Below are 23621 nucleotides of genomic sequence, written 5' to 3'. Positions count from 1 at the left end.
TCCATTAGCTTTCACGAACAATTAGAAAACCATTCCTCCATCATAAGGGCAATAAGTTGGCTCTATACTGCTGCTGCAATCTTTTCATTGTGCTTGCTTCATTCCACTTCTGTTTTTTCATATTTGTTTAATAAAAGCCATTCGGCCTCACACACTACAGAAATTGGATACTGTCCAAAAAAACCCCATATGTAGGGCCAAAAGATGTTGCAAAAATTCAGAAATATAGACCAAGAAATGACTTTTCAAAATGGCTTCAGTCTGACTAGTCCAATTGCTAGCTCACTTTCCAAGCACACAAGATGTGCTAACTAAGGCTTTACCTAAAAAGTTCAGCTTAAAATACAGATCAGTGTACCCCCAAGCTTCAAAATGTTTATCTCTTGTTTTCTTCCAATCTTTTTTCTTTAAAATATCATTTTCTATTTGCAATGAAACTTATGCTGGGCATTAGCTCCATGCACTTCTTTGGGTTGGATTCATTTCACTTTGGCATTTGAGTGCAGGAGGTGATTATATACTTGATAGTCAGTAGAGAGATCCCTGCATTCCCCCTCCAACCAGTAGAAAGATAAGCAACCCCAAAATATGACTCAAATAATATACAGACTGAATTACTCCCTCCCCTTCTCTCCACTGAGCAGAGAAGGAGTAGCAAAACAAGAATTATAGATCCTGCAGTTACAAGCCTAAATTAGGTAGGATGATTCCAAGTACGTGTCCTATTTTGAAAATAGAAATATAATCATAGAATGGTTTGGGTTGGAAGGGACCTCTAAAGGTCATCTAGTCCAATCCCCTTGCCATGGGCAGGGACATCTTTCAGTAGATCAGGTTGCTCAAAGCCCCATCTGACCTGATAGAGCTTTGAACACTTCCAATGATGGGGCAATAATATAATATCACATAACATCAAATATAATAAGAGTTTGTTTCAGAGTGGCTCTCAGTTTTGTTTTGGTATACTGGACACCTCATGGTATAACACACCATCTGACTTACTTTCCAAGTGTTGAAGGCCTCAACAGGTACCTCAAGCAGGTATATGTACATGTTATTTTTCCAACTATAACATGGGGTCAATCCTAGGGCTTCTCTTCCAGCAGAGAGTGCTGAGGGTTTATTTCCAGCATTCACCTTTCACTCCACCCTTGATATTCTCAGCACTAACTTTCTTCCTTGTCTTCTTTTCTAAAGCTGTTTTCTTAGGAACCCTTCTAATACAAATGGACTTTCAAAATAGATTCTGGTACCCTCCTACAGTTTCTTCCTAGCACTGAGTTCAGTGATATCTCTGTATACCCACACTGCATGTCAGTGAGAACACAAATGAAACTTTGCAAATCATCTTGTTTTGTTATGCAAATGCCTTTGCTTTTGCTCTCCTGCTTAGAATATTTAGTTTCACCTGATACCTGGCTCTTTCTCCCCTACTGTTTAAAATGAACTTTCCGCGTTTAACTGGTATTACCTTTTTAATTAAAATATTTTGGGGTTGCCAATTTACACCATATGTTGTAAGAAACATTTACTATAGAAACATCATGCTAAATCCCTTCCTTCGGTTTTCTCCTGGCATTTAGTCCTGCAGGTGACAAAACTGAGAATGATATATGTAGACTGAGTAATATTCCTGAGACATACTGGTAGTTCAAGGGATTCTGTCACAACAATATTCAATTTATAAAAGAGATGTCAATATTTGTCTTTTTCAGAGGAACTGGGATGTGAGGATTTTATTTTTTGATCAATATCTAGATTTACTTTTCTTTTATAAAAAGAAATTAAAAAGTACAGTAACATACACGTTGTCTTTCTTTGGTAGCCTTGAATTTTATACCATATTAAATTACATGGGGGAAGCAAGACCTCTTCCATAAAGTTTGGAGGTCCTCTGTGTATCTGTATTTCTCTGTTTTACCAATACATTTGAACAAGAACTGCCTCAACAGATACAATTATGAAAAGAAGGAAAATGAAAACTGGAAAACAGCTACAAGGCGTGCCAGAAATCAAAAAAATATGCCATGTCAATGGCCCACTGATTGTCAAGGTGCTTTATCTGTCAGTCATTTAAAGCCTGATTAATCAAGTCACTTTTCTAAAGACTAAAGCGCCTTCTAGAGTCTGTTAAAAAAAGTATCCAAGCTTAAGGATTAGTATTTAGAGTTTCTAGCCTTTTTATGTATTTGAATCTATTACCATACCCTGAGTGTCTCCCAGGGTCTGATACAGACACAAGAACACCACTCTGTGACTGTAGACTGCTCTCATCAACAGGGAAGGAGGCACAGAACCTGACTGACTCGACCTGCTTCACATGGGCTATCTTTCATTCCAACCAGTGTTTTCCTTTTCTCCTTCCTTCAGTGGCAGTTGTACCTATTCCCCAACTCTGAAATTCAAGCTTTAATACAGCTGGTTTTTTGTTTAGAACCCAAAGGGCTACATGTTGAGCTGGGCAATTCACACAATACCTGAAGCCATCTGACTTCTTTGCTGTGCCCCACAGCCCATGACTTGCTAACATGGTCAGCCAAGGAGGAAGGCCTTCCACATGTTACGGAAACGATCTACAGGGAAACAACTGTGCCTTGAAGGTGAATGCTTGAGGCATCCTGCCTCACTGGACTAATGCAAAGGCTGGGCATTCATCATTACTGTACAGTTAAACTAAATGTCACACTTTGAATACATGGCACTTTTGTTCTTAGTCTAGTCTGCGAGTACAGTGTCTCAAAACACTAAAGCAGTGCAATAACCACAGGAGAAGTGGATATTGGAAAATAAGAGGGGAACTTTGCAAAAATCCCAGCTTAAATGGCTTTTGCCATTTTTGCATTCTCCAGACAGGAGAGGGGTTTTTTTAATCTTTCATGTACATGCACAAATGTAGATTAATAACAATAAGACAAAAATGAACCCATTCCATAACCCTGACTGTAGACAAAGTTGGGATCTGGATACTATATCTCAAATTAAGCTTTCCTGAAATAAAATAATATATTCGTTAAACAGCAAAATTCCCTTATTTAGTGAAAAGCATTTATGGAAGGAAAAAAAATCGCTAGACTAACAAGTCCTACTTCTTGAAATGATAAGCCCACATACATGTTAAAGATATGAGATGAAGAGCTTCATTTATGTAAGTGATAGGGCATTGTAATCACTGACTGTGACTTACCAACACATAAGTAGCGCTACAAGTGAGCAGAAAATAAGACCATCTGTGCACCTAGATGTAAGCTAACGCCTCACTCCACTATGTGGCAGATTAAAAAAACCACATTCCCATCAGTTCTGTGTGAGTAATAAGTTGAATCCTATGCCCAGTTCTAATTTGCACCAAGTTCAGAGTCTTGAGTATAGACCCAGGACGTATTTTAATCATCCAGTACAGAAATCTAAAACTGCAGTTCGATTCAAGTTGATCTGAACCTAAATTTAACTTTACACACAGGTTTTTTGGGCTAGATCCTTAGCTGGTAAGAATTAGTATAGTTCTACTGACCCTAAGAACCTGACCCTGTATTTCACATATTCCCACTAAATACAGTGAAACATACCAATTCAATACAGATCCCAAAATACACTTTGGGACTAAAGCCAATTTGTTGAGTTGTTTCTAGGCTTTGATGTATAAACTCATCATATGTCATTGTGCTCTAATTAAACCTAAGTTGTGCAATAGATTTCCTGTCACAAAAGCAAAGATCCCTCATGTGTTGGGAATGTATAGGACAGCTTGCTTCAGCATAAAGAAAATAAGCTACAGTAGAGAGCAAGAAACCAAAGTCATGTAAACATATGACTATGGAAAGATTAAACTGATCAATGGAATTCAAAATGTCGTTTCACTACAGATAATTAGGAGGTTCACTGCAGTAATTTTTCATGGGAAAATGATGAGCTGTTGAATCCGAATTGTGCGACAAATACATTTACACTGATGAATTTGGGGAAAAAAATATTTCACTTTCCCATAAATACTGGACTTTCTAATAGATTTGAAGATTGAAGTTTTCACCAGGTCTAGTTACCAAACATATGCTTTATGAGGCTCCCATACGGAAAGAAAAAAAATATCCCGAGTTCTGACAGATTCATAACTGCAAAAATGCTACAAATTTTGTGACATGGGTAAGCTTCTCAGGGAAGTTTATCACCAAAGAACTGTATTCTTCTGAGCATGTACCTTCACTGGAAATCTACCACAGCACACAGAAAACTTGATGGTTATTTTGGTAAAATGGCTGTTCAATAAGAAATAATCTTATGATCTGATCCACTATTAAGTTCTAAGATACTGAGGCACTGCATGAGTACAACTCAACAGTGAATAGATCCTAAAAGCAGGTAAGGCTAAACTCTGCACTTGTACACCCCATGACATTGGAGAATTTACATAGTTACTACTGTAGTTTGCCCCTTACTTGGCACAAGAAGGACAATGAAGCATAGTAAGAATCTGCACTATTGCCTTTTGTTCTAAAAACATCCCCCCTCAAATCCCACAAATGTTACCATTTTTATCTGCCAAGAAAAAAACTCTCGACCTCACAAAATCTGGCTATAATCCTGACTAATAATGTATATCTCCTCCTGATAACTTAAATACCATGCATAGCACAACAAACAAACCATCTAAACCAAGAACTGTTGAGTCAGAAATAAAATAATCCACTAATTGTGCTTTTCTGGAATGGATGACTGTATAATGTCCTAATCAGAAGGCTGAAATCACATTTGCATTTAGATAAAGCCCTGTTTAAGAAAAGACAAGTATAAAAGGAGACACTGAGACTATTGTGGCATTTCTCTGCATTGCATAATCATTTACATTCCTGATAATGATATTCAGATAGCGAAGCAAAGGCTGACCAAAGCCAATTAATCTTGCACTCTGCATTAGCAAGCTTGTCAATTGACCCAGTGTAAAGCTGAACCCATGATGATACTGATATGACACTGCTCTCAGATGCGGGTTTTTTCCTGCTGTTGTGACTGGTTTTCAAGCAAATCCCTATGGTTCAACAGTTAGAACATGAATCCCTCCAGACTAGTTAAACAGCCACCAAAGCTGGGCTTCAGAGACTGGAATTGTTAATTAAAGGATTGCAAGAGTTACCTGAGCTGTTGCGGTTTACAGGCTCCCCCTTCCCTCTCTTCCACCCAATACACAGGCTGGAAATGTATTTTCTTATTACTTCAAAGTATTACATCTTTAGAAGTCTAACTTGGCAATTTATGATTCCCTATCCTAGTCAAACCTCATGATCTTTAAAGTATTGATTTTACAGAATCCTAGTAAAGTAGCACAGTAGCATTATGCCCATTTTCAGCAAAGGGTAACCAAGACAGGCCTGCATTTCACAAACTTAATTTGGCCACTTAACTGATATAAAGCTAGCCTGAAACGCTGTCTTACCAGCTCACTGTAGTCAGGTGAGACACATACTCATTTCCACAGGGCAACAAAGATCCTAAGGTGTTGGATACCAACCACTAAGTATTATTCAGCAGAACGGAGCTGGGTTCCCACAGACTGCCTCAGCATTCTGACCACTGAACCATCTTCCATGAGAAACGTATCTTCACAATTGGGTTCTCTGCTGGGAAATGCATTGCCGTTGACCATTGCCATCCCACACAAAGCCCAGCACACAAAATAGACGTTGGAGGGAAAAGAAACCAGAAATGGAGAGCTAGAACCATTTGACACTATTTCTTACTGTTTGCTCTGCGTTACTGAAGGTACCTGTGGGATCCGAAAGCTGGTACCAGTGTTTGCAGCTGGCTCCAGGGTGTTGCTCCAGATTGTCTGTTACATGAGTTGCTCACACTGCATGTTCAAGAATAAATTCCTCAAAAAAACGGCAACCCAAAACCCATACCATCTCCCTGGGCGTTAGCAGGCTGTGTTTTAATTGAATCATAAAAATTGCTGAGAAGTACAGAGTGAATTTGATAAGTTAGGATTAAGCAAACAAACCCTGTAAAAAGAAATTAATCGAAGAAATACAAATGCAATTGTAGCATTAGCTTAGTTTTAATTAGGAAGATGCTTCGGAATATTCCCAGCAGTATAAGTACTCATAAATCAGCAGAGAAATGGAGTGTTTTTTCAAATCTATGTGTGATTTTAGGTATCTTGGGAATTTGGTGTTGAACTTGGAACATCTTTTACAGTTATCTTATCTGAAGTACCAAAATTATTTGTCCTCCTTGAAGTGTGCAATAACAGACTCTGCAAGAAAAAGAATAATCACTAGTGAACTTACTATTAAAAATTCATGGCCAAGTTCCGTAACCTGACTCATTATGCCTTCACTGGACCTGCTTTTATTAGCATGAATAGAGATTCCAAAAGTGGTATTTGTGCAAAATGATATGGTAAAATTTTCTGCAGAGGAAAGTAATAATCAAACTGCCAAAATAAGAATGAAATTGGAAGCTTCTTGAAACCTCTTTAACCACTAAACATCTTGGTTCATGTTTTGACATCAGTCCAGGAAGACACCCAAGTGGACTGCTGCTGCTCAGAAGGATTCTCACTCTTTTGTCTTAGTATTTAGCTACATCAGTCCTCCTTTCCAGGTTTCACAGGTTCCCAGCTGGTAAATATAGGAAAGGCTAATGACCCTAGGCTCTAACTTCTTAAATACACTTACAACTTATTGCAGCAGAGTGGCAGATCTTACCAGTTATAGCAAACTGCCTTCTCTCATTATTACACTGTAATGTATTTTTTTTTATTCCCTAGTAGGTCACAGGAGAGTGACTAGTGCCCTGTGTTCAAGGCCAGCACTATGGATTCTTCTGCCCTAGGCAAACCAGCAAATGTCCGTCCCTACCAAGTCACATTCACTCAGAGCTACTGAATATTTTGCAGCCCTGGGCAATAGCCTGCCCTGTAGATATACCCCTTCTCATCTATGGGTGAGCATGTACAATGCTGAAGTCACTTTCTAATAAACACATCTTTCCAACATGCTGGGCTTTTATTAAGAACTGCTGTTTTGATGTGATCACTTCTGACGAGCTGTGGCCTGTCTTTATTGTGGATTTTGTCCTTTCTAAATATGATCTGTAAAGTCCTATTGCATGAATGATGACAGCCAGTCTTGTTCTGTTCACTTCTATTTCTGTTCTTCTCTGCTTTATGCTTTGCTTGATGCATGAGGCAGAGAAGCAGTCTCAAGTGACAGTGCAACAGCAGCACATTTTGGGGGCACAGCCCTGCAGTGTGAAGTTAGCTTTACACAATATTAGTAGAGCATACAGGGGGGTTAAGAACTGGCTAAATGACAGATCTCAAGGATCTGTTTGTTGACAAGGAATCACCACTGGTTGGACATCCTTTACGCAGTTCTATAGATCAGTATTAGGCCTAATGCTATTCAACACTATCAGCAGGTATCTCCCTGTAAATATAAAATTATAATTGTTAAAGCATGATGGTGACAAAGATCACTAGAGCTATACAAAATGACAACAGGGCAGAGATAATGTGGTAAATTTCTGGATAAGCTGTGTCCAAAGTTGTACTTTAATACACCTGAACATTATACAAACAACTCAGAGTGCAGGTTATACCTACACAATAGGGAACCATAACCTAGAAGGAATTGTTCTGAAAAAAGAACTAGATAGTCACGCTGACCAAGCAACTGAACATCAGCTCCCAGTGAGCTGCTGTGCAAAAACAAAAAAATTGATAGAGCAATCCCTAAACATATAAACAAGGAAACTATGAATAAAAGGAATAAAGTAACTTTACCTCTGAAAGTAGAAGAGCTCCATTTTATTTTGTATATCCACATTTAAAAAAGGGCTGCTGCTATCATAGCAATTCATCCAGCCCTCAACCTGCTACTGAAAAATCCATTGTAAAGGACAAAAAGGAAAGAGCTTCACACAGTTGAACAGTCCTGGCAATCAGCATGCAGCCTAGGACCTGTAAGGCACAGATGTGCTAGCCCAACACAAGTCATCTGACTTAATGCAGACTTGCCTGGATCAGGTTTAAATACCACACTACACAGAGTCAATTTGTAAAATCTAGTTGTCCTTCTGGTCTCAAACCTTGAAAATATAGGAAGGTGCTGAACAAAGAGATCTGACCACACCTAGTAGCCTAGCATGCTCAGCAATACAAGATCCATATTTTCAGGCTCCAGGAAGCAGAGTTTTCTTACAGATCAAATGTAGATTGTATTTTGTATTTGCACTAACTTTATGATCCCTTTACTGCTGATATGGTGTAAAGCAACTTTAAGGCAACTGGAAATCAGACCTATAATGTGTTTTTCTTAGGGTCTGAGTAAAAGCTTAAAAGATCTGTCTGGTAAAGGAAAACCAAATACAGACATAAATCAACAGGATTATAAAAAGGCACAAAAGCTCTAAGGTTTGGCCATAAAAAGACATCAAATTCTTGTCATGATGAAGAGCACTTATATAAATTAACCAAAGCCACAGGGCAAATGTTTTACCTTACACTCTTGTTTTGTATCATGAAGGAGAGACATGCAATACATCAAACACAGCAAATAAAACATTGAGACTTTTGCAACCCAACACCAGTGAGGAAACATGCTGCCCACACTGAGGCCAGATTACCCTGTTCTGGATAATTAATAAGTATGCTCAGACTAATTAGAATAATATTCCTTGGAGCATGCTCACTAAATGTCAAGTTCAGGCAGCAACGGGAGGATAGGAATCTCCCTGGTTTAGGTGCAGTTCAAACTTCTCTACTTACTCTTCTCCTGACATTGACTTATCCTGGCTTACAGGAAATTCTGAAAGGCACAATCTCAAAAGAACTTTATCTTCCCAGCTGTAAACTGCTCAGTTCAACTGCTGTCAAAATGAATTTTGTTCTCAGTGGCCAATCCTATAAGTTATTTAGCTTTGAGATCATGCCCGAATATGAATTGAGTTATAACTTGGTGCCATCAATTTAAAACAAAACTGCCTGTTCATTTCTTCCTTTCTTGTAAATATTGTATTTTGAAATGTTCCAGTGCTTAGTTCCAGTTTAGCAATCATGCTTCTCCCTGCTACTTTATGATAATTAGTATAACAACTCTCTGGCTGGGCTTATATCACCTTCTAATACCTTTTGAATCTTCAAATTTTTGAAAAACTTCCAACTGGGCACAATACAAGTTACCAGAAATTTCGTTAAGTGATGGATACCCAGTTGGCAGCATAAAAGTTCTTCTGAAGGGCGCAAACATGTTGTCTTTGGTTAATGAAAACATTAATTCTATGAACTATGGGTCACATAAGCATGAGAAGAGTACTAAGTCTTACATAAGGTTTTGTCACAGTTCCTAACTTGATTCAGGAACTGGCTAAAGTTTATTTTACCTTTATGCTTTAAAATAAGGTCATTTTGCTCCTGCAATCCAACTTTACCTATTTTTTAAATAAGGCAAGAAGATAAAAGCACATAATTCAAACAAGCAGCTATCACTTAGTGCAGAAAAGGCTCTACTTGGAAAAGTAAAAGTACAAAAATTCAATAGGACAGTCATGGGAAGGTAGAGTCAGAATTTTAAAAAAAGCAAAAGTCACAATGACCTACACTACTGACTAAAGATTAATAAAGTGTTGTGTTTGGTTTTGGTGGTTTTTTTTTTTTAAACCAAGAATGCCCAAGGTATACCTCTTAACATTCCTTTAGTACAAACATCATATCCAGCCTACAAGGGACTAAAACCTGCAGTATAACAGAGCTTTCAAGTATGACCTCTCATTTTACCTATCTACCACAGCACATCCTTTCCAGTCCTAACTATACACACATAATCCCTAGACTAATGACGATGGTACTTGTCCAATGCCCTAGTATCTACAGTTCGTCCTGTAATTGTCCTTCCCAGTTTACATTATCCTTTACAGCAGCATCAAGAACAGCTTGCTGTCTCGTTATTTCAAATCCACACCTACTGAAATTTAGCATCTTCCAATCCTTTGCTCTCAATCCAAGTAATAATCTGAGCCAAAACCTTCCCTGGCATAAACCATGTCTGTGGTGGAATTATGAATTTGGCCCACCACATCTTGAGCAAAATACATGTCTGTTTATGGGAGAAATGTTTATAAGCAGCAGTATTACAGAACATTTAAGTCTAGGAGTCTTTAGCCTCTTAAGGGGGATTTTAACTTGTACAGTTCACTAATCAGGGATTGTTACCATACCAACAGCTAATCATGTGGGCAGATGCCCGCCATATCTTAGAAACATTTCTGAGGTCTTAAAGCCATATCTCAAGTTTTCCCAGAAACTTTACTGTCACTCTCCATGACCTGGCCATGCTCTAAAGAGAATCTGCTTCATAAGAAAAACAAAGGGTAAGTCTAGCTAGCAACACACTTATCGCAAAGAAAGAGTTCCCAGTCCAGCAACTGGTTTTTGAGAAAGGAACCTTATTCCTTAAAAACCTTTGCTGGCTACAGTGGGACACCACAAGAGAGAGCTCCTCACAAAGCCAGCTGTGGTATGAGACTTCTACATTCTCCATGCTTTGGATGGTGAAAAAGCTATACACGCCCCGTGCCCTCATTCCTTCAGGGACCATTCTCCTCTACGAATAAGATACTGTTATTTTAGAAAGTTGTAAGATATTCTTTTGAGATGAAAAGAAAAATGTTGAAGGAACTCCATCATCCAGGAAATTGGTACCTGGCTCCAGAAAGTGCTACTTAACAATTGATTCCAGTGCTCCATAATTTGACCCAATTAAAAAAGGGAAGTAATTAAAACTATGGCTGACAGTGATGGTAGATGTTACCTAGTGTAATATATTTAAATTGCAGGCCTACACATTGCTTTAGCACAGGACTAAATGTGTTGTTGCCTACATTAGCTCAGTCCTTATTGTTTCTTTCCTGTCCTGATTTAATACAGGCTTCCAAAAGGAAAACAGAAACTGTACACTGGAAGAGGAGAGTTTCATAAATTCTAAATAGTCTTTGAAAGTCTACCAATAGATCAGACTTCTAACAACATCAACAGGCTAGCACAGCTCCACTGACTTTAACAAACCTGCAGTCACTTATAGTACAGGATTCGACCTCCTGGGAGCCTAATTCTCCCTGCGGTGCTAAAAGGGCATCTGCATCTGCACACCCCTGCACACCTTGTGTGGAAGAAGGCTGTTTGTCATCTGTTTTCATGGCAAAGTCATGGATATGATTTAAAAGAGAATAGAAAGTATAAATTGAGAATTTCCATGTTAGTAATACAACTTCCCTCTTCCTCCCCCATCATCGCCTAGATTTAAATTAACATCAGTTAAAGTAGTAAGATGAAAAACCAAATATTTTCGAAAAAATTCTTACAAATTTGATAACTGCAGAGGTATCTACAATTTAAAGCCACAGTTGTCTATTGCTTAGAATAGATAACCATCTCATGATTAGTAACACTGTACTATAGTATTATACATTATATTAGTAATATTGTATTGCACCTTTTCAAAACAAAAGGTAATCTTATTTCTTTCCAACCTGATACCACCTGAACCTAGGATCAACATGTCAGCAGCAGACTCACTTTCACTTTGTCCCAGAATCTTGTAAGCAGTTTTCAAGCAAGACAGTTTTATCCATCTTCTGCAATCTGTCCCAGAAAATTCACCCATTGTTAAATAACCCTTACCATATACAGAACTCACAGAACTCAAGCATAAATGCAAACCAAGTATCTTTAGCCCTACTTTCCCCCAAAAAGACATAAAGAAAAAATTAAATAATAATCTTAATCTTCACATAACACATCAATAGCAGAATCAAAAATAGATCCCAGATATCCTGTTGGCCAGGTAAAAAAAAAAAAAAAAAAAAAGTCTTACAACTGGGACATGATTTCTTCAAAACTTCACTTCCCTCCCCCACCTTTTGGGTATTTTTGTCATTGAGTCAGAATGGTATATAAGAAAAACACTCTATAGAACTCTGCAGGTCATTTGCTTTCAGAGATATAGAGCTTGCTTTTAATTGATTACACCAACACACCAACTATATCAAGTAACTAATTTATAGCTCTGGCTGAGATGAAGTTAGGAGAAAAAAATTCATGTTTTATTGTCTATAGAATTAAGTTCAAACCAAAACTCTTGATCTGAGTGTCCAGCTCAGAATTCTTGCTACAATAGATTAAAACAAACATGCTGCACTTTACAGAAAGCAGGAGTTGGATCTCAATTTTAGCCCTTGGCGCTAAAGGTGAAACCTTGCTTTTACCCTTGGCGGAGTTCTCAGTGCAGAGATCCATTGCAATACATCAAGACACCAGTGATCCAAGTGTCCCATTGCACTATCCATAGACCATGGATTCACAAGCAGAAAGAGACAACCCTCTTGGATCTCTAAGAGGGAGAATATCTGAGAAAAGAAACTGTGCTCCAGAAAATTAAGTGGCTTGTGCAATGTCACACAATGAGTCAATAGCAGAGCTGAGAATAGAAACCATATCTTCTAATTCTCAAAATACCACCTTATACAAGGAATCATGATATTGATTGTGTCTTACATAGTGATTCACAATAGCATCCCTAATTCAAAAAACTATCCTCTGAATCTTTGGAACCTATGTTTTAATTTCTTGATGTATGTCAGCTAAACCAGGTTCAATACCCGCTATATATCTGAATTTTTATTAATGGTTATTCTATCTTTCTGGTTTTGACTGAATGGCTCTGGAGTAATTAAAATATTTCCTTTTTTCTAAAGTATTTGGATGTTGATACTGAATGCCACACTATTCTTTTCCCTTTGCAGCAGACAGCACATTTATCAACACCTGTCTGAGCGAATTAATGTGGCAGGATAGTTCTTCTGACTGGCAAAAGCACTTGATGGAAATGGAGCTGCCTTAGGTTTCATCCATGATTCAGATTTGTTTACATTTTGTGAAACCTCAGGAAAAGGGGGATAAAAGCTTTGGTTCAATTGAAGTCATGTTGTTAACCTCCAGTGCTAATAATTAACTCAATTATGCTGAATTAATTTGATGTAATTATTGGTGATTGTGCAAAGACAGTGGCCCAGAGAAAGTTTGAGAGACAGGAGGAACAGAAGTCTTAACAATACAAAATACCCCATAAATAGCATCTTTTTTTGCCAGAATGAGTCAAAGACACCAAATGAGTTCATTACAGTCATCTGGCTTCACTCAACCCTCCAAATTACCCCAATACCCAGACAAATAGCTGTGAAATCCAGCAAGTGAACTAGAATTAAAACATGCCCTGACGAATTTGACACAGCACTCAGCACAAGTGTCTTTCCCCATCCTATTATCTAAACAATACAGATTTAATAATATATTTAAGAGTCCCACAATGCTTTTCCTTTAACTGAAGACATTAATTAAAAACATTTTCTTGTTGTAGTGTTGTCAGTTGGGTCGTTTTTTGATGAACAATCTGGAGAATGCTTATGGAGTCTTTTCATTTGATCTGCAGTTTATATCTAGTATTTTCAGACTTATTCAGTTCAAAACAAACAAACCCCAACTACAAAACAAACATCTATCTTTCTCCTTCCCCATTTAATATGTCTGTGGTTTGCTTTGGAAAAATCTAACAGAAATGCATTCTTTGCTATGAAAAAAAAGTATTTTACTGAGGCATTTTTTAATTCTCATGTACTAAAAAAGTCATCGGAGGAAAAAAATCAGATGTGATTGTCTTAAGTCTTGGGAATTGGATTAAACTGAAATTGAAAAATAAGAAATTCTATGTAAATTAATGCTTTAAGTACCACCAGAATTTCTACAGGACTCTTGCCTTCTCTCTCCACTCCTGGAGGAAGTGCACCTAGACTGTTACACTTCCACTTACAGTCTAGTCAGATGCCACAGACAAGGGATGCATTTACCAAACAAAAATCACAAGAGACAGAGTACCAGGTATTGCAATCAAGTACAAGACACAAGCCTCTTACTACTCAGGCTAGAAGATGTCAGTAGCATGCCTCTCTTCCCATTTGTGGGCCTGTGCACCTTAAGTGGACAAACTATCACACGCTGAAGTTTTGTCTATAAAGCTTAAGGTAAACCTTTCATTGCCTTGTTTCCATCAAGCTTCATTGTGTATATGGATTTAACACCATGGGTTGTTATTTTCCTGTTGTAAAGAATTTAAAAACTAAGAGTCTGGATTACAGCATCACTATATTTAATATTTTACAGTCCTGGAGGACTGGTAATATCTAACCATGAAGAGCTGGGTGCCTCTTTGCCTGTCTAGCCTCAGTCTGAAATACTACTAGACTTATATTTGTCATAATGCTGTAAATATACAAGTTTCTAAGCTTCTACTGCATTTTTATTATCCTTGGTGACAAGAATAAAAATATTACCTCTAACATCACCAATTACTTCTGAGGAGAGAATGCAAGTGCTTAGCTGTAAGTGAATAGTATTTTTCTAATTTGATAAGTAGGTGCTGCTAGCACACCTACAGATCACATCCGCATTGAGAGTTCTGATGATTCTCAAACACAGCTGATCTTTCACAACTCAGTTTAATTGCCATCAGGCTCTGATCAGACTCGTCATTTCAAAGCAAGCTGTATTACATGCATAATTTATGCATTTGATTTTAGTAGATCATTTTCTGCCCAGTTCTGAGGGCACAAAAGTGTTTTCCATGGGGAAGCTGCTAACATTTTCTGAAGAACCAAACCGACATTCCTCAAGAACAATTTTTTAGAAATATTATTTGTGAACAGACAGTACATTTTAAAGCAAATTTAGTGTGATGGATTGTTTGAAGTCTCCTACATTTATTTGGACAGCTACTGCAACTTTTGCCCCTGCCTATTTACCACATCTATTTAGTTTTAGTTTAGTGAGCTGAGAGTTATTGCTGGAAGCAGTTAAAAGAAATAAATTCATTTATGGCAAGTATTTCAGTTCATGTCCAACCTAACAATCTGGAATACTGGTATTGTATCTGTATTGGAACTTGATTTGGAGGACTTCATTTTCCTACCACAGTTACTCCAGGCAAATGCCACTGAAGGCAACATTAAAGTCACTAGCCCAAATTCTTGGCTGGTGTAAATCAGCACATTTCTAATAATTTCTGTTGAACCACAAAACCTTATGTTTGCTGGCACCCTGAATGACTGGGCTTGAGTTTTATGATTGCAGCAGAGTTTCTTAAGCTACATATGAGTAACTAAGTTGTTCAAGGCAACTGTCTGTTATAGATGGACAACAACACTCCTGCAATGCAAGAGCCTTTTAGGAGTTAATTCATGTTTAAAGATATTTTGAGTATGTAAGTATTGCATATTAACGCTCTAAAGGCCTGCTAGGTTACTAGAATTTAATACACTATACCAAGCATCTGAAAAATAACTATTTTTTCATATATTTCCAATGCAGTTTAAGTAAATTTTGCTAGCCGTGATTCACAAATTTTATATGCCTCCTGCCAGTTTTTTTCCTTCAACTTCTTCCCGCTTAATTGGGTATGCTCTTCCTTTAACTTTACTACTATTTGTTTGGTTAGCCCACTAGAAAAAAAACAAACCCCAAAATCTCATCTAGTACAGTACAACCCTACAAAATGCATCCAAAAATAACAGAGAACAAACTACTTGATTTTTGCTTATGGAGCTTACACAGAACACACTCAGAATTCTGCAGGTTGACCCAGGCGCCAGAAGAAATGCTTCCAACACTAGCAAATTCACCATCATGTAAACAGGCACAAAGAATTGAATAAAGTTGAGCCATTTTGCACCATACTGATTTTAGGCTTGGGAATTTGATAATGTTTTGAGAAGAAAAAAAATCTAATGAACAGCCCCTACATAAAGGCAGCATATAGTGACAGATAAGTCAATGAGAATAAAGCTGTATGGTATTTAGGACAATTCCTGCAAGTGACTTGGTTAAGCTGAGACATCCAAGGTAGCAAAGACCAGTCATTAAATTTTTTTTCAATCTAAATAAGTCTAGTTGGGAAGCAATCAATAAGTTCAGCTTTGAGACCTGAAGGGGAGATAATCACAAAGGAAAGGGCAGGTGGCATGCGCTGCAACAAGCTGGAGGGAAGCATGGCTAGCAACTTTTTTAGCCAGCACAGAAGGAACAAGAGGACATGTATGTGGTCTAAGATATGCTAAAACCACTTCACACCAATCTGACCATGCAAAGGGTGTTTACATAAATGAGAAGTTCATCAGCTTTTCCCTGACACCAGCCCACGCCTCCATCTAGAACTCCCTCTTCTCACACCCCCAGCCCTGCTTTTCATTTCAGTCGTCACAGACTTGATTTTCCCTTTCATGGATTTTTGCTTGAAAAAGCATCACTGCCTCAATTGTCTATTTTCAGCCTATATTTAAGAAAACCCTTTGGTTCCATTTGTAGCCACATCCTGTCTCAGCCTCCCCCTCTTTTTGTTCCTAAATATAAGGCTGATGCAATTTGATGTGACATGACAAAATAGCACATTTGCATCGGCAGAAACTTTCTCTCAACGGCAGTAATTAAAGGGAATAAATGAGACATTGCTGAAATTGGTGTTTATTTAGCCTGGAAATAAAAGGCTTAAAAAGGACCTGAGAGGGATGTTCAAGTGTGTCACGAACATGAAATTCATTGATGAGTGCCTTCTTTTACATGATTCCTTACTGCAAAAGCAAATGGACATTCAAACAATGTAATCAATTTAAAGAGATTAAAAAAAATAATCAGAGATTTCTGCAGACCATATTCCTGACCAGTAAAAATCATTTAAAGTGTTTCTTTGGATTATAAATAGTATGAAGACACTTTTCATTACACATAAGACAGGGTCATTGAATCTCTGACTTCAGAGCACAGGCTGTCTCAAATTGTGTACAAGAGAACTGAGATCTTATTGACTACAATGAAAATCAGGTGCTTAAATATCTTAATTTTTGAGCTGATACGCTCAAAAGACACTGGGCTTTTGAGCAGCAGATAGGTACTCGCTTTCATCTACAACATAGATTTTTGTTAATTGTCAAAGATAGGAATTCAGAAATAGGAGCCCAAGGCTCTGAATGCTGTGACTTCAACAGGATTCATATAACAGATTAAAAAATACATATCTACAAAACTTACAAAATAATTTACTATGATTGGCTTTGCTGAATGGATACACTGCAAATACTTGACAGGATCAGATACTGTCAGCTTCCTGCACTGTATACCATTATGGATGACAGCAATAGAAGGCAGTGGTGGGAGGGAGAGCAACATTTGGAAGTTGAGTGGTTTTTCTTGATTTTTAGAAAGTCAGTTTAGTTTACTTAAATCCTGTGGCCTATGGAACATTCATCAGACCTTTCCATGAATTCTTCACATGGATTAACAGACATGTCAAGTGAAACTTCCTGTTCTCAGAAGAATCTTCCTTCTCATTCACATGAGTCTATTCTTTAAAATCCAACTGTGACTGACACTACCACTCTGCTTAAAATTGGCAGCCCACATTTTGAGCAGGCTCTTTTCCATCCTAACACAGATGGCATCAAGTATAGGGCAGGCCAGAAAAAAAATCAGTTTGCATATTATGCTTCAGTTTTTATGGGTCAGATTACCACTCAGAGCCATCAAAATGGCAACCCATATGTGATGTGTCTGCCATTGGAACTAAAGTGATACACCATCATAAGATTAACATGGTTGGTTAGAAAAAGTTTGATTAGCCATTAATTAACCTCTGATATCGAAAAGTAAAAAGATATTTTCCTTTCCAACAAAATTTTCAGTTTGACAAATCAAGAAAATAGCTTTGGTGAACCAAAAAGGAAAAGACATTATCACAACTTCATCCCTGAACAACTGTATCGGCATGGCTCTCTTGGCAGAGGATGGTTTAGCATCTATGCCAAATACTTGCTTAATAAGTGAGCCAGGTGCAGATGTTGGCTATGTAATTTGTTCTAGCTTCTTTGTTCTACAAGCCAGGAAATTGTTCCCACAGCTTTGGAGAAAAAAAATGGGCGTATGAAGAGCTCTTTGCCTGTTTTCACTGGTGCAAGAATATCAACTGTTTTATTGCTATGAGAGTGTCTTTAAGAAATGTGTCATTAGTAACACACATAACTAGTAATTATAGAATCAGCAGAGCGCTAGCTGTGTCCTAAGGATACTAAAGAGATGCTGAAACAAGGTCAAAAACATGGCATTCTGTTTCCAGCCTCCTACCAACTTTCTGCCCCCCTGCAGCAGCCTACCAGATACAATTGCTGGATTCCATGTACTATGGGGGGTATTATCCCAGATGCTCCAGAAGCCATGCTTCTACATTTACAGGGTTTAAAGCAGTCAAGCCTGCTCCTGTGAGAAGTCTATTAAACAATAAAGCTGTATTTTAAATCTGCTGCTATATTATCATGGCACCTGAAATTCAAACAACTGTTATGCTAAATAATAGCCAGGGACACCACTCTGTCATTACCAATGGGAAAATTTTTCATTCACAAGTTTTATCACCCCTCCAGCTTCTCTACATGATACTCTGGTTAAGATATTATACTAATATTTCAGGTGTTTCTTCTCAACCAAATACAATACACACAGCAACAGCAGATTCCCTCCACCATGCTGAGATTAGTAATCTAGTTGTAGTCCTGATAGAAGCACAAAAATATTGTTTCCTTTGGTATCTTCACTGGCAATTTGCCATTAGGGTTCTGCTACTGCATTTATCAGCATGGCTGGAATGGAGACAGGGGTGTTCCCGAATACAAAATGCTGTTTAGAAATGCCTCCTGCAAACATGTACAGTCATATAACAAGCCTGCATCAACTTCATTTGTACCATTTGTTTGTGATTTGGCATTTTCACCTTTCATCCATACGTGAGTCAAATAGACTCCTAACGATTTCCATAAAACAAACAAACAAAAAAATCACTTACAGCATTCAGAGCAAAGGAACTTTAATTATCTTCACAGATTAGGTCTGTCGAAGTCCAACAGCAAGCAAGAGACCTGCAGAGAAAAATCAATTTTCATTATCTGTTTCTCCTCAACTTGCTACTTAAAATACCATCCATAAAGACGTGCAGAGAGGCCCATCTATAGCAGAATTTATCAGTATGTAAGCTTTCACTTCTGCCTAACTAGTTACCTTAAACATGAATTCATGGCCTTGATATGAATAGGTTATTGCTTTCAGTAATCTACTCAGAAAACACTTTTTAATAAACATACACTACAAAAAGATATAAGTAGGGAGAAATTCCAAACCACTCAGTGAAACCAAACCTTCAATATTTCCTGTTAAGAGTTTCTGAAGGTAAGAAAGCTTTTAACTACTTTAAAGAGCCATGGTTTCTAGTATCCAGAACTCTGTACAATGACATAATTTCAGAAATTTACATATTTGTCAGAGAGCAGAACATTGCTTTGGAAAAAGGATTTATCAACATTAGGATAGTCTGGTAGCTCCTCAGTAAAATTTAAGAAGTATTAGGCCTGGATGGTTGTTTGGCTTTCCATTCCCACTGCCATAGTGCTGCAATCTCATCTCAAAATGCTGTAGGACACTTCTGCAGGAAGAAGCAAAGGGAGTAACTTATTGAACAATACCCTACTTGCAGTACCAACCTTCACTTTCAAAATCATCTCCAAGAAGGCTGCAGAAAACTAGGAATTACTTCCCTGAGAGTTATAATTTTAACTGAAAACAAACAATGCACAACCAATACAAAGTAGAACATTTTTACAGCTCTAGCAGACAAACATCTGAGAATCTTCCCTTTTACAGTATTCTTTTTAGCACATTTTAACAGCATGTCACACACTGCTTCAGCATTGCACATATTGGTGTAGTTTCTGGATGACTCATTTGGCCCCTAACAGGGGCCACCTGCCTGTCTAATCTTTTGGTGATCTGCATGAGCCTACTCTTTTCCACCTGTCTGTCTAATTTTTGGTGATCTGCATGAGCTTACTCCCCTTCCATTGTGTTTTGCATCAACAAAAAACTGCTTTTGACCCATCAGAAAATTGACTCCATACAAGGAACCCCTGCTTTATCAAATACTTGACTGTACAGTGAGTAAAGGAAATCAACTAATTCTCTAAAGTCAACACTAATTCCTTCATTTAGAACTTGATCGTAAGTTTGTTGAAGTCAAGAGAATGGATTGCTCTGACTATCCAAAGACATCTGGATCAGATCTTACCTCAGATCATCTGGTACTTCACAGAAATTTTCAAAAGCCACTTGAAACAAGAGTCCTAGAAGATAAAAATGACAGAAGAATCTGAACTCATCTATTATGCCTCCCTTTGAAAGATGCAAGCCTTCGAAAAATCGAAGGCAAAATTCTGAACTACACTTATAAACATGTGGATCAAAGATAACTGTTGTCATGGGTGAATTTTTTTTTCCCCAAGTATTAATAGTATCATAACTTGGTGACACATCATGGTTGACAACAGCTTGGGATGTTCAATTTTTGACATCTAATTTAGGCACTCATAATTGCCCTCTGAAGGAACATAATTACATTGGGAACATGGGTTCCAAGAATTAAGCATTCAAAAAATCACACTTTGGTTATATTCATAGGAGATGCTTTGTTTGCAGCTAAGGCCTATGCATCCTTTCTTGCAAGACATCTCGGGCAAAGCCTTTGTCATCCATTCACACAATTAACGCTGCCATCCAGATTCTCATCAATCTGCATCTTGAGCATCCAGTGCCCTTTTCTTTGGATTCAGTGTTGTCCTACTATTGTTCATCAATGCTATAAAATGTTTTCCTAATTGATTGCTTCAAAGAGAAGACTAACATAGATGCATTCACTTACTGCTTCTGCCTTTTATTACATAAACAGAAGTTACTTACTTTCATTTCCAAGTTCCTGATAGCATATTCTCTCCTTACTCATCTCTAACACAGAGATGTGGAATTTTGCCTTGAATTAGCCTATAATAAGTTCCACCAGTTACTCATTTTATTTTTAATGTAACTACTATCTCAAAGCTCTCTTCCATGCTGTTCCCATGCTACCAAGGAGTGCTCTGCAAACATCCACTAACCCACTTCTGTGTTCCACTTCGAACAGTTCCTTAAACTTATTCCTTGTCCTGATGGCTCACAAATTTTAAAGCCCAATTGTTACAACTAAAAGGACTGTTTCCCTTTTGCTGGAATAATCATCTGAGACAGATTATGCTAAGATAAAAACACCTGGTAAGATCGCAAGAAGCTAGGTCTTGTCATATCAAGATGCACGCAGGTAAACTTCCCATAGAAGGTAAAACAAGGACCTAGAAGAACAGATTCAACTTTAACTAAAAGCCAATCCGGAGTCCACTGAAGCTTTCTAGCTTTGGTACAGGAAGTGAACACTGAGAGCTGCCTTATAACATTATTTTCATTCATAGTCTGAATTTTCTTTTCTGAATAGCACATAGGACCTCTGATATCTACCTTGAATCAGTCCTGCAGAAAACACCAATTATTTAGCATTGTTAATTAACATTTTATAGATATACCTGCAGTTAGTTAGCCCACTAGGACATTTACAAAGCCCTTTCAGAAGCACATTGTCCTCTGCTGTTAACATGTAGCCAATATAATAGCCAAAGAGCAAAGCAATTAACTTCTCCATAGGCTGAAATTTAAACCAGCAATTACTTCTATAATTCACTTAGAAGAGCATCAGGCACCTTTGCTCAGAAAGCTTTCCAAATCTACTCAAAATACACCCAGTTGAGCTTTGAGAACACAAAATAGTATCAGTTGCTGTATTTCATTGTTTAGTGATAAACTTTGCTTAAGGTCTAACTTGAATTTCTACTTTGGAAATAGAAGAGTCCTTTTAAAGAAAAGTTAGCTCATGTCAAACTTGAGGTTCCTTTACACTGCCATAAGTGTATAAAGAAGCACTGATGTAAATGTGAATTACGTTCTTGGTACGTTTACTAGCTGGTATAAGTTAGTTAAAGATAATAATCTCCAACTTGCTGTGCTATTTTTACCAACTAAAAGCCCAGTGTCTTCTTTTGCTCTTAGAATACAAAGCCGATCTGCACACTTTTATGCATTGTATTGATGATGGTATTTCTGGATGTTCAAACACCACCACTAAACAGCTGCAGACTGGAAAAACATTTGTATGGTAGTATTTAATTCAGAATATAGCCTTTAAAAAAAAATTTAAAAATAAAGTTCTAGCGTGCCCCTAAAACATGTTTGAGAAAACATGGGCTTGCTTTCCATTTCTAAGTGCAAGACATACTTCCAAGCAAAACTTGGAGCCCATGTTCATTCCTGTCTATGACTGAACAAAAGTATTGCTGTTCAATTTCTTATTTATCATGTATCAGACTTGTTTGCCATATCCAAAAGGAATAGAAAAACACTATATGTAAAGTCTTTTCACTTTAATAAACAGTAATTAAGTATAATCTACTAAATGTAAACAGGTATAAATCTGCCATTTCTAAGACACCAGAAATTACTTATCAGAAAGTTTAAAATAAAAAGTGATGGGTAAGAGAGAGGAGCAGGATTATCCACATATCTCTGCTGCAGTATAAAAATATGAAGCTATGATCCAAAGGCCAATGAAATCAATGAAAATTGACAGGGGCAAGAACAGAGTTCAGAAATCAGAAACTAAATGGAATTTAGGTACTTTCATCTTTATACCTTGTGTTTCCCTGGAAATTCCAACTTTGCAGACCCAGAAGAACAAAATCAAAATCATTCTTCATATTTTGTTCTTCAATTTTTGTGTTTGTCTTCATGTAAATTTGCTTCAGTGGGCAGACAAAAATTGAAGCCATATACATATTTTTAAAAAGGGTTGCCATTGTTTGTTAGCCGAACAATGAATTCCATTAACTTGCAACATACCACTGTCTCTGTATATCACAACTCTACTTCCTGCTGTTAGAACAGGATCAGAAGCAGAATCAACTGACATTCTCATTTCTTTCTTGCACAGTGAGCACTGGTCAGCTTTTATTGAAAGAAACATTTCCATAATAATCCGACAAGACTTCTCCCTCATTTGTTTGCAATGAAAGAGTTAAATATCCGTGACCCAAATATGGAGACCCATTTTAAACTTGCTGAAAATTGCTTTTTAATCCTAGCTCTCGAGGATTTCCTTTGAAACCATCTGCCATGCACGCTGAGTAGTCTTTTCCTGTATATATACAGGATTACTATAACATGGATTCTTTTGTGTAAGTTAATACATTTCAGCATATTAAAAAAATTAGTTGAAATTCCCATTCTTTTCTGATTTCAACTGTATACCATGAAAATGACTGTAAAAGTCAAAATCAGTGATAAATTAATAGCAAAACTGACACCCATATTTATCTTATTTATTACTGTATTTACATCGCAATTCTAACACTGGATAGGATTTAAGCAAATAGTTATGAGTCATTTAACTAATATAACTTATGCACATGCTTAAAATTAAGCTCAAGCATTTTCCTGGATAGGAATGGATTTAAACATGTGCTTTCTGAACAAGAACATAGTTGAAGACTGGAAGACACAATTAACATCATCATAATTAGAGATCAGAAGAGATTTCCAAATATTATTTCAAATCTATTGTTCAGCTTTTTCT

At 37.3% G+C, this 23621-nt stretch overlaps 1 protein-coding gene across 10 annotated transcripts in view; it reads right to left on the bottom strand.

Moving 5' to 3' along the window:
• Window positions 1-23621, bottom strand: part of LYRM9 (LYR motif containing 9) — a 44860-nt gene that overhangs the window by 7995 nt on the left and 13244 nt on the right. For 6 of the 10 annotated variants that reach the window (XM_049802522.1, XM_049802526.1, XM_049802518.1 and 3 more), the window contains exons 2-3: window positions 20202-20256; window positions 18930-19002 (exon numbers count right to left, since the gene is read on the bottom strand). The gene's annotated coding sequence lies outside the window, so the exon portion shown is untranslated. The remainder of the gene's footprint in view (window positions 1-18929; window positions 19003-20201; window positions 20257-23621) is intronic. The other 4 variants (XM_049802523.1, XM_049802521.1, XM_049802524.1 and 1 more) reach the window with 1 other exon arrangement.

Source organism: Accipiter gentilis, chromosome 6 (assembly GCF_929443795.1).
Source record: "Accipiter gentilis chromosome 6, bAccGen1.1, whole genome shotgun sequence".
Lineage (NCBI taxonomy): Eukaryota > Metazoa > Chordata > Aves > Accipitriformes > Accipitridae > Astur > Astur gentilis.
This window is presented reverse-complemented; position numbering and strand designations above follow the sequence as displayed.